At 38.3% G+C, this 9,020-nt stretch overlaps 1 long non-coding RNA gene across 1 annotated transcript; it reads right to left on the bottom strand.

The window, feature by feature from the left end:
* Positions 1 to 7,034: 7,034 nt before the first annotated feature.
* Positions 7,035 to 8,616, bottom strand: LOC126370346 (uncharacterized). The gene is made up of 3 exons (XR_007566863.1): positions 8,471 to 8,616; positions 7,913 to 8,050; positions 7,035 to 7,840 (listed from the first exon to the last, which is right to left on the bottom strand). It is a non-coding gene; the product is annotated as an uncharacterized LOC126370346 (long non-coding RNA).
* Positions 8,617 to 9,020: the final 404 nt, after the last annotated feature.

Genomic DNA, 9,020 nt, shown 5'->3' with positions numbered 1-9,020 from the left:
TACTCAGAAACTGAGAGATGATTTTGTTTGAAAATTGAGAGAACTGACCCCAATTGAGCCAATAGCCAAGCGCTGATAGAAAAAAAACATGTCGGCAGCGGTCAGCAGCGGAGTCTTGAAATGTCCATCTTGACCCTGTCTAATACACATAACATGTGTAACATACAATTACATTTAATGTACATTGTGGAGTGCGTGAGTAACTTGATGAGAAATATTTTGTAGCCGCATAGAGGTACAGCAATGAACACACATTTAGTAAACAGGCTTCAGGTTGTATATAGTGTTTTGCTTTTGCGAGGTGATTACCTCCGAGCCTCTATGGCTAGAGCAATACAGTCGTCAAATAACGCATACCTTGAGTAAAAGTAGTTAAATGAAAACATAAAATACCGTGAGACTATGTAACGAGATACCGGGTTTTGAAAACAAAGAAATAAGGAAGAGCACACAGATACTTTTCGTTTGTATATGCAAAATTCCATGCATGTGATCTGTAACAAAGTGAATTGAAACATAACAAGTTGCTGAAGTTTTCCATTTTGTACGTTTTCTACGTAATATAGAAAAAATACATACATACATACATAAACTCACGCCCGTAATCCCTAATGGGGTGGGCAGAGCCACAAGTAATCAAAGACAACTTGCAGCCACTGTTGATACGATGTCGTAAGCTGGATATGATAAACCTTATGGTGATAAGGGATCAGCCTATCGCCCATAACATTAGTCCATCATGTTAGAGGACACAATCCCTTTGTCGGTTTTTACGATATGCCCGGGAAGACAAGCAGCTGAACGTTTTCTATGTTTTTTATTTGCTCCCAGAACAGCATAGAAGCATATAAAAAAATAAGTCCTTGAAATACATGCACGGATCTAAAGAATGAGGGACTTTCCGACTACGTTCACAAACACAATACAGATGGCGTTGTACAGCTTTAACGTGGCAATTATCTACTACGGGTACATAATTACACACACACACACACCCACGCACGCACGCACGCACGCACGCACGCACGCACGCACGCACGCACGCACAAACACACACACACACACACACACACATGCACACACACACACACACACCCACATATACACGCACACACTCTGTTTGTTTAAATATAACCTTACTTTTTTATGATTTTTGTAATTGTTACAGTTAGATTATAATATTACTGTTTCCACAAATATGTACGACGGAACCCTGCCTTCCAAGTCACAAGTTTTCCACTTAGTTTGGAAGTCAGTGGACCATGCTTTGTACCATGTTCCAGTTAAAAATAAGCTCAATGTACTAAACATTGTTACTGTAACTGTTGACAATAAACTATTATTATTATTATTATAATTATTCCAAAATACAATGTAATGGCTGAAGCATATACAAAAATAATTGTTGTTTGTTATTTGGATCACATTATGTATAGAATTATGTTGCTACCTATATTGTTTCTCTTTATTTTGATCAGAATAATAATGGGTGGAAGATGTGATTGTGCCTGGGTGTAATAAAAAGAGTCATCATTTATACCCAAAAACAAAGATGCATACATATATGTCTGTTATCCATAAATATAGAAGGTTAAACAAACGAAAATGTGTACAGCGCCATCTATATTGTTTTGGAACGTAGTCTAGAAAGTCCCTCATTGAAAATGAAATAAAAATCATTTAATTCATGCATTGTGGGCACTCAAAAGTTAAGCGCTAAGATCAAGCCTGGGATGAGACCCAAAATCAGCCCAGACATTTGAGAGGGCATCGGTCCTCCCTTGCAGGAACTACCACCGCTGGTGGGATCATTCAGCCGTCATTAGAAGCATGTACTAGTGGTACCATGTCTTCTCGGGGCAGACCCAAACCATAGAATAAGGAATAATACTACGGAGTGGAATTCTCTGCCGTCTTCTGTATTTTCGAATGCATATAACCCGTGTGCTTTCAACGCCAGAGTGAACAGTCACCTTCTGGGCGAGCGAGCTCCATCTTAGGCCTTGTCATTGCCTTCGGGCAAGTCTGGGGCCAAGTGCAAACCCATCAAAGGTAAAAAAACTATGTATCCAAACTACCCCAACTGAAATCTAGTGATGACGCGAACACCACATAGCAGTAAGCAGTGACTATGAAATTCTATTTGCTTCGATCCTGACACTCTTCTCTCGCTTCCTTCACATTCATCAATCACACACACAATACCTATCTTCTTAACTTAATATCAAACTACTACATCATTGAATATATTTACGCCTTTAAAGTACGTACATAATAAAAGCCTTACAAGATGAACACATCAGTTGGCATCAAAAGAAATAAGTCAGTAATGAAATGCCATTTCACTATGTTTTCTTTCCTTTGAAAACAGATGAAAGGTGAACGCATGTGGATGAACTTCATATAAATATGTAGCATAAAAGTAGTATTTCACACGTCAGAAAAATAACTCAAACTATCTATTACTACATGATTTTAAAAATTCACAGACATCTCTCCTCATTAATCGGCGACCAGACATATTATAATAAGTGAATAAAAAATAAAATATATTTAAATAAACACGTTAAAGAAACAAAAGTATATGTGTAGTGAAGAAACATACCTTTAATTTTAATGTAACTTAATGACGCGAATATTTTAAAAATGATCGCAAAATTCTGCATTTTAGCGGATATTAATAAAAGAATAAAATATAAATATTAACGAATAAAGACGGCAACGACCATGACGTCGGCGAGTAATTGTGGCTGTATATCTCTACCAGTAAGTAAAAAACAAGATGCGTGTAAAAAAGGTAATTTATACGTAAAAAATATATCACGCGATTACCTACTTACGTGTAAAATAATCCTTAGTACGTCATTGTATTCAAATGCGAATATTGGATATTGATTTTATGATAATATACACGTTTCTGTCAGTATTTCTTTCTGTCTGTTGTCCTATTATGGATGTTACTTTGTGTCATCTGTATTTCGCGTTTCTATGCATATCAAAAGAATGTATTACTTGTCAACAGAATATTATGTAATATACCGATTACATTTTCGGATTTAATGTTTTGTTGCGCGCAGTATAATATTAAGTATATAACAATATGTACGTATAGTAACCCACCCAACGAACACCAAAACTTGCCTGGTATGAGGAAGTTACAACTGGACGCCTATTACGACTCAAAAATTGCAGCATTTCAAAGATTATCATACAAACGGCTACGTTCCCCACTCTACGCGCTATATATCATGAACGAATAACTATAATATTAAATGTTGTATTTTGCCAAATTAATAAAAATGTGAAGTATGGTCACGAGCATTAATATAATGTGTATACACTTTGGTACCATGTCACATTAACTTTTTTGACAAATTAAACTGTAAGTCTCACTAAATGTCAAATATGTTAGTGCGACAGAGTCCTAAAGTGGATACATTATATTGCTCATGACAAGTAATTGTAAATATATTATTTATACTTTTACTGATACAACCAAAAAACTAAAAAAGGACCTTTTCACACTCCCCAGGCCCCCCGGAAACTTTACCCTCCACCCATCAGTACTTTTGGGGTCTTTTAACACACCATTCTCTACCATTTTGGCGAAATTCCCTTTTACACCAATTGTTTCCTCTGTTGATCCCTTGGGTGGACTATAGAGATTAATGACATCCTTAGCCAAGTGCAAACGATTACGAAAAACGATTGAAATCGTTTGCAAGTTGGTTAACGTTGGGCACTTTTGATTATAGTACTTTAGGTACCACATAAGTACTAAAATGACTCCTGGCACATTGGCTAGCGACCATAGATGGCCACACAGCTCATCACCTTACCACGTTGGCCTAACAAAATTCTATTTAGATCAGTAGCTGATGAGCGTAAACACGTACTTAATTAATCCTCTTTGGATTTAATGACTAATGTAATGAAAATTTGTGATGACTAATTGGGCTATAGTCGCCAATAGGGAATATAGGCTATTGGGGACTAGTCCAAGTCTATAGGAGCTTATGTGTTGTTACTACACTCCTACTCGTAAGATGGATTTAATGAAGTGTATGGCGGCAAATAATCATCTTATCGTCGGGACTCTTTAAGGGAGCTGTTTAAAGAAATAAATATACTGACGGTCGCAAGTCAATATATTCATGTAAACATTATGTATGTACGTAAAAATGTATCTCTCCTTCCGAGAAACTGTGAAAGGCATACTTACAATACAAGAAATAAAAATAAAATTGCTATTCAAAATTCTATATTAAGTAAATTAAATTCATCTTTTTTGGGGTTATGTATACGTTTTTACAATAAAATACCAGATAATATTTTAAATTTGTCAGAAAATAAATTCAAAGCTCACGTGAAGCTTACTTTATGTAAAAAACCTAATTATAAGATTAATAACTACCTAAATGATAAAACTGTCTGGTATTTAATGTGTTCCTCTAGTTATTAAATAACTTGTATGTATACCCTCATTGATTTAAAAGATGTGTTGCTGTTACAGTTTCTTGTCATTTCTTCTCCTCAGCCATAACACCTTGCGAAATGACGTAAATTCAAAAATGTTACATTGACCTTCAACAAGTTTATCCAAGATAATTACGTTGAATTCTGATTTATAATTCTTCAGTCGACGTAATAATTCCAACTAGGTATAAGTATTTTATAATTTTCACTCCCAATCCAGCCGGGAAGTGAAAAATTATTAACATAACCTTAAATATTCGACTTAATTCCCAACAAGCTTAAAAGATATTTCCATTACTAAAAGCGCAATTAATCCTGTTCTCCTCACACTATCTCATCCGAATGCATAATTAAGCAAAAATGCAGCATCGTTAACAGTTTATTTTTGCACAAAAACATGAAATATGAGATCATTTCCAGGGCAAAAGAGTACGAGGGGAGGTCAAAAAGTTCGCGGAATGGAGGGGTTGGAGGGGGTTGGTTTGCTCGTACAGGTAGCCGCTAGTTGCACACCTCATTAACAGTATATGTACCAAGTTTGAAGCAAATCGGGTCATTAACGTTTGAACTATCGACCAGCAAACAAGTGAATCGGGAAGAACTCAGCGAATATGGAGAAAATTGAACACCGCGCCGTCATTAAGTTCCTCACCAAGCAAGGAAAATCCGCTCAGACGATTTTTCAAGAGCTGTTAGCAGTTTACGCGGACTCTGCCCCTGGTAAAACCATGGTTTACAAGTGGCATAGTCTTTTCAAGCAAGGAAGAGAGTCGATTGAAGATGACCCCCGCTCCGGACGGCCCATTGAGGCCACCACACCGGAAATCATCGAAAAAGTAGAGAAACTTGTATTAGAAGATACCCGCTTGAAGAAGAAGCAGCTTGCAGCAATGGTCGGTGTATCCGAAACAAGTATTTTAAATATCCTACATCAACATCTTGGGATGACTAAGGTCGGCGCAAGATGGGTTCCAAGAATGCTCACGCCACTTCAAAAAAGCGAGCGTGTCGAGTGTTCTCGCCAGTTTTTAGAGCTCTGTGGAGAGAATAAGGAAGAAGTTATGGCCCGGATTGTTACTGGAGATGAAACCTGGGTTCACCACTATGAACCTGAGTCGAAGCAAGAGTCGATGCAGTGGCATAAAAAAGGCACACCTCCTCCAAAGAAGTTTAAGGTGTCACAATCGGCCGGAAAGATCATGGCCACTATTTTTTGGGATACAGAAGGTATTTTGCTGATTGATTATAAAGATCGTGGTGTGACTATAACGGGACATTACTACGCTTCTTTACTGGATAGATTGAAAGAGGCTATCAAGGAAAAAAGAAGAGGAAAGCTGTCAAGAGGTGCGCTCCTTTTGCACGACAACGCACCCGTCCACACGTGCCATGTTGCGACGGCTGCCATTCACCGATGCGGGTTCGAAAAATTAAACCACCCGCCTTACAGTCCAGACTTGGCCCCCAGCGATTATTATTTGTTCCCAAAAATGAAAAAGGAACTGCGTGGACGAAAATTTGGCGATGATGAAGAAGTCAAGTCTGCAATTTCGGCCTATTTTGACAGCAAAGAGAAATCTTTTTTTTATGATGGAATAAACAAATTATTTGATAGATCCGGAAAATGTGTTAAGGTTAAGGGAGAATATATTGAAAAGGAAAAATAGTTTCGTGTTTAATTTCGACCCCCTTCCCCCTCATTCCGCGAACTTTTTGACCTCCCCTCGTACGTCTTATTACGGCTTGGCTCGAGTGAAAGACTTTAGTGTTTTAAGAACCTTAGTGCTGGGTTTAAAACTTCATTACCCGTCTCTAGAGAAAATTGGCAGCTTCAGCGGAACGGAAGTATCTAATTTGATCTTGGAAAAAGTGATAGAGTTTGTACATAAACTTGTATACTGTAATCCGAGATGCAGTTCACCCGGTAGCAATTCAAGCTAATGAATATTTCTATAGGAAGTAAATCGAAAGCAGCCATTTAGATAAGGTATTTCAAAATTGCATTGTGTAAATATAGGAAAACTCTAAGTGGTGTCTTGGTTGTTTTGTTAGAGATTTTCAACAACGACACTTACAGTGTAACAAAAAAAAAATGGTTAATAAAACTGACAATGTTACGGACGCTAATTATTTAAAAAAAGAACACTTTCTCGATTAACTGAGGTAGCTCTTCCTCCGTTAAGAAAAACGTGTCTGCAGCGCAGTACAAATACAGTAGTAAAACATAATTAATACTAAGCTTAAACATTTACTTGTTATAACACTTTGAACTACCACAAAATGAAATACCTATTTTTTAAGTACCTACTCATGTACGTTGTCGCGATGATGTAAACACTCCTTTGGCTAAAACTCTATTGTCCTTCCAAAAACATAAAAGCGGACATTTTTAAGAATTACATTGAAACGGAAATCTTTTGCTACCTTATAGGAAAGTAGGTAAAAGGAAATCGTGTTATGATACTGCAGATATGTTTCAGAAATTTATAAAGTGGTGTTTACCTGAAGGGCACAGCTAGATGTTATAGACCGGTGAGCATGAGACAAAGAAAACTCCCTTGAATTTGTACAATGTATATTTTAAAATATACAGATTTTATTATCCATAGGTAGGTAAAAACCCTATGGAGGGAGACAGGTCGCGCTTTGGTCCGTCAGGTTAATTGTCACTCCGTAACAACCATGGGATATCACTATGTTTAAAACACTGTCCGTACACCTGTAGGCACCTCACTTACTCGAGGACCTCCGACTATCAGGCCTACCTGAGGCGTTCCGGAATACCATACAGGTGATGAGTTGAGGCCGGCTCAGGCCAGGGCGTGCTGGACGATGGCGGCGCAGCGGGCCAACTGTTACGCAGCTGGCGGGCTGCACGTCCACCGGTCAACCTCGCAGTCCTTCACCGGGCCTTATCCGGAGTGTTGACAAAAGGAGAGGCGCGGCACATCCACATGCGCGCCGCACAAAGGAAAGCTTCGACGTGCAAACAACCAAGGCAAGCTCCGCCGTAATGAAGCTTGAAATAACTTGCAAACGCAGAAGAAAACAGTAGGAATCTTCATTCACAAAACATTGTTGAAATCATCTGATCCAATCATAAACTTCTTCTTACATTAAACTAGCAACAACGTTAGACGTTAAAAACTTGCAAAAACGTTAAAACTTAAAGAAAACAAAAACCCCATCTGCAACAAGGAATGGCAATGATTAGCATGTGGTTCAGCTGACAGCGTGGCAAGGCAACTCACGAGTGTAAAACAAAGAAAATAACTTACAGGTTCATCCGGGATAGTTGGGCATCGCTCGGATGAAACCTAATCCCACCCACTGGACCTTCGGTGATGGGATTTCAGTGAAGTTGCTGAAAACAAAGGACCTCGAGGTTATCACAAAGTTGGTGCAAAAATATGCACGAAGAATTGCGAGGACTCACCATCTCGGTTAAGTTGTTTATTTAAATCGAGACATCGGCTCTTGATGTCGCCGATAAATCGTGGCTTTTAATTTGCCCACATTATTGTTACGGCAGTGGAGTCTCCGGCGCTCTCGCGACGTCCCCACTTTCCATAACCTTTTTTTTTTTTTTTTTTGTTTTGGTTTTCCCCGAAGGGTAAGGCAAAGGGAACTATGCCCATAGAGCCATGTCTTACGTATTTTTTTTTCTTGATGATTGATGAAATGATGAAAGATGATGATGATGAAACCTAAGCCCCCACCCTCGGAGTAGACTCCTACTCCGAACCCCAAACGAATTAACTCAAAAGTCCGCATAAACTTTTGAGTTATGAAGCGGCTTCCCGGTACGAAGCGAAAATAGGCAGATACACTTTGTTTATTGAATACTCCAATATAATAACACTCGCGAATGTCTTCCGACTAACTTAATGCGATCATTAACCACAAAACACCACTACGTATTAATTATTTAGATTACTCAATGAAGAAAGCAACTGTCCCGTTCCCGTTTCCCGCCGAAAAGCCTTTCCATAACCTGTCTCTCAGCTCAGCCAGCTGTCAGTCTGACACAAGAACCACGAACAAAGTTGCCAAACTAGAAAAAATCTACCAAACCATAAATTCGCCGAATCAACGACAACAATCGATCGACTTGTTTGATCCCAAAATTTAAACAATATAATTATAATATATCAAAAATAAATGTTGCAGATAATTTTAATATACCAAATTTTGAAGAAAATAAAATAATTATAAATATTCGGGCCCATCGATAACCCTGCAGCGCCATCTGTGATTTCCAGCGGGTAAAATATAAAAACAACGTTATATCGTCAGAAACCACAAGATGTCGCTACAAGGCTCGTTGGTCCGGAATTGCTTCGTTACAATACCCCCCTACCCACGAGAGGTTTCGAACTGGGTGAGAAACACGGCTGCCCTCAGCCATAGAGCCTGGAGCGCACAACCAGTCTAAATTTTAACGATTTTAAAAAAAAAAAAAAAAATCTGCCACAAAAGACAAGACAACTAAACAATTTATAAAAAAAAAAAACGTAACGAAGCACAACTCAAACATATAAACA

Source organism: Pectinophora gossypiella, chromosome 10 (assembly GCF_024362695.1).
Source record: "Pectinophora gossypiella chromosome 10, ilPecGoss1.1, whole genome shotgun sequence".
NCBI lineage: Eukaryota > Metazoa > Arthropoda > Insecta > Lepidoptera > Gelechiidae > Pectinophora > Pectinophora gossypiella.
Note: the sequence above shows the minus strand (reverse complement) of the source record. Positions and strands in the feature narration are given on the sequence as shown.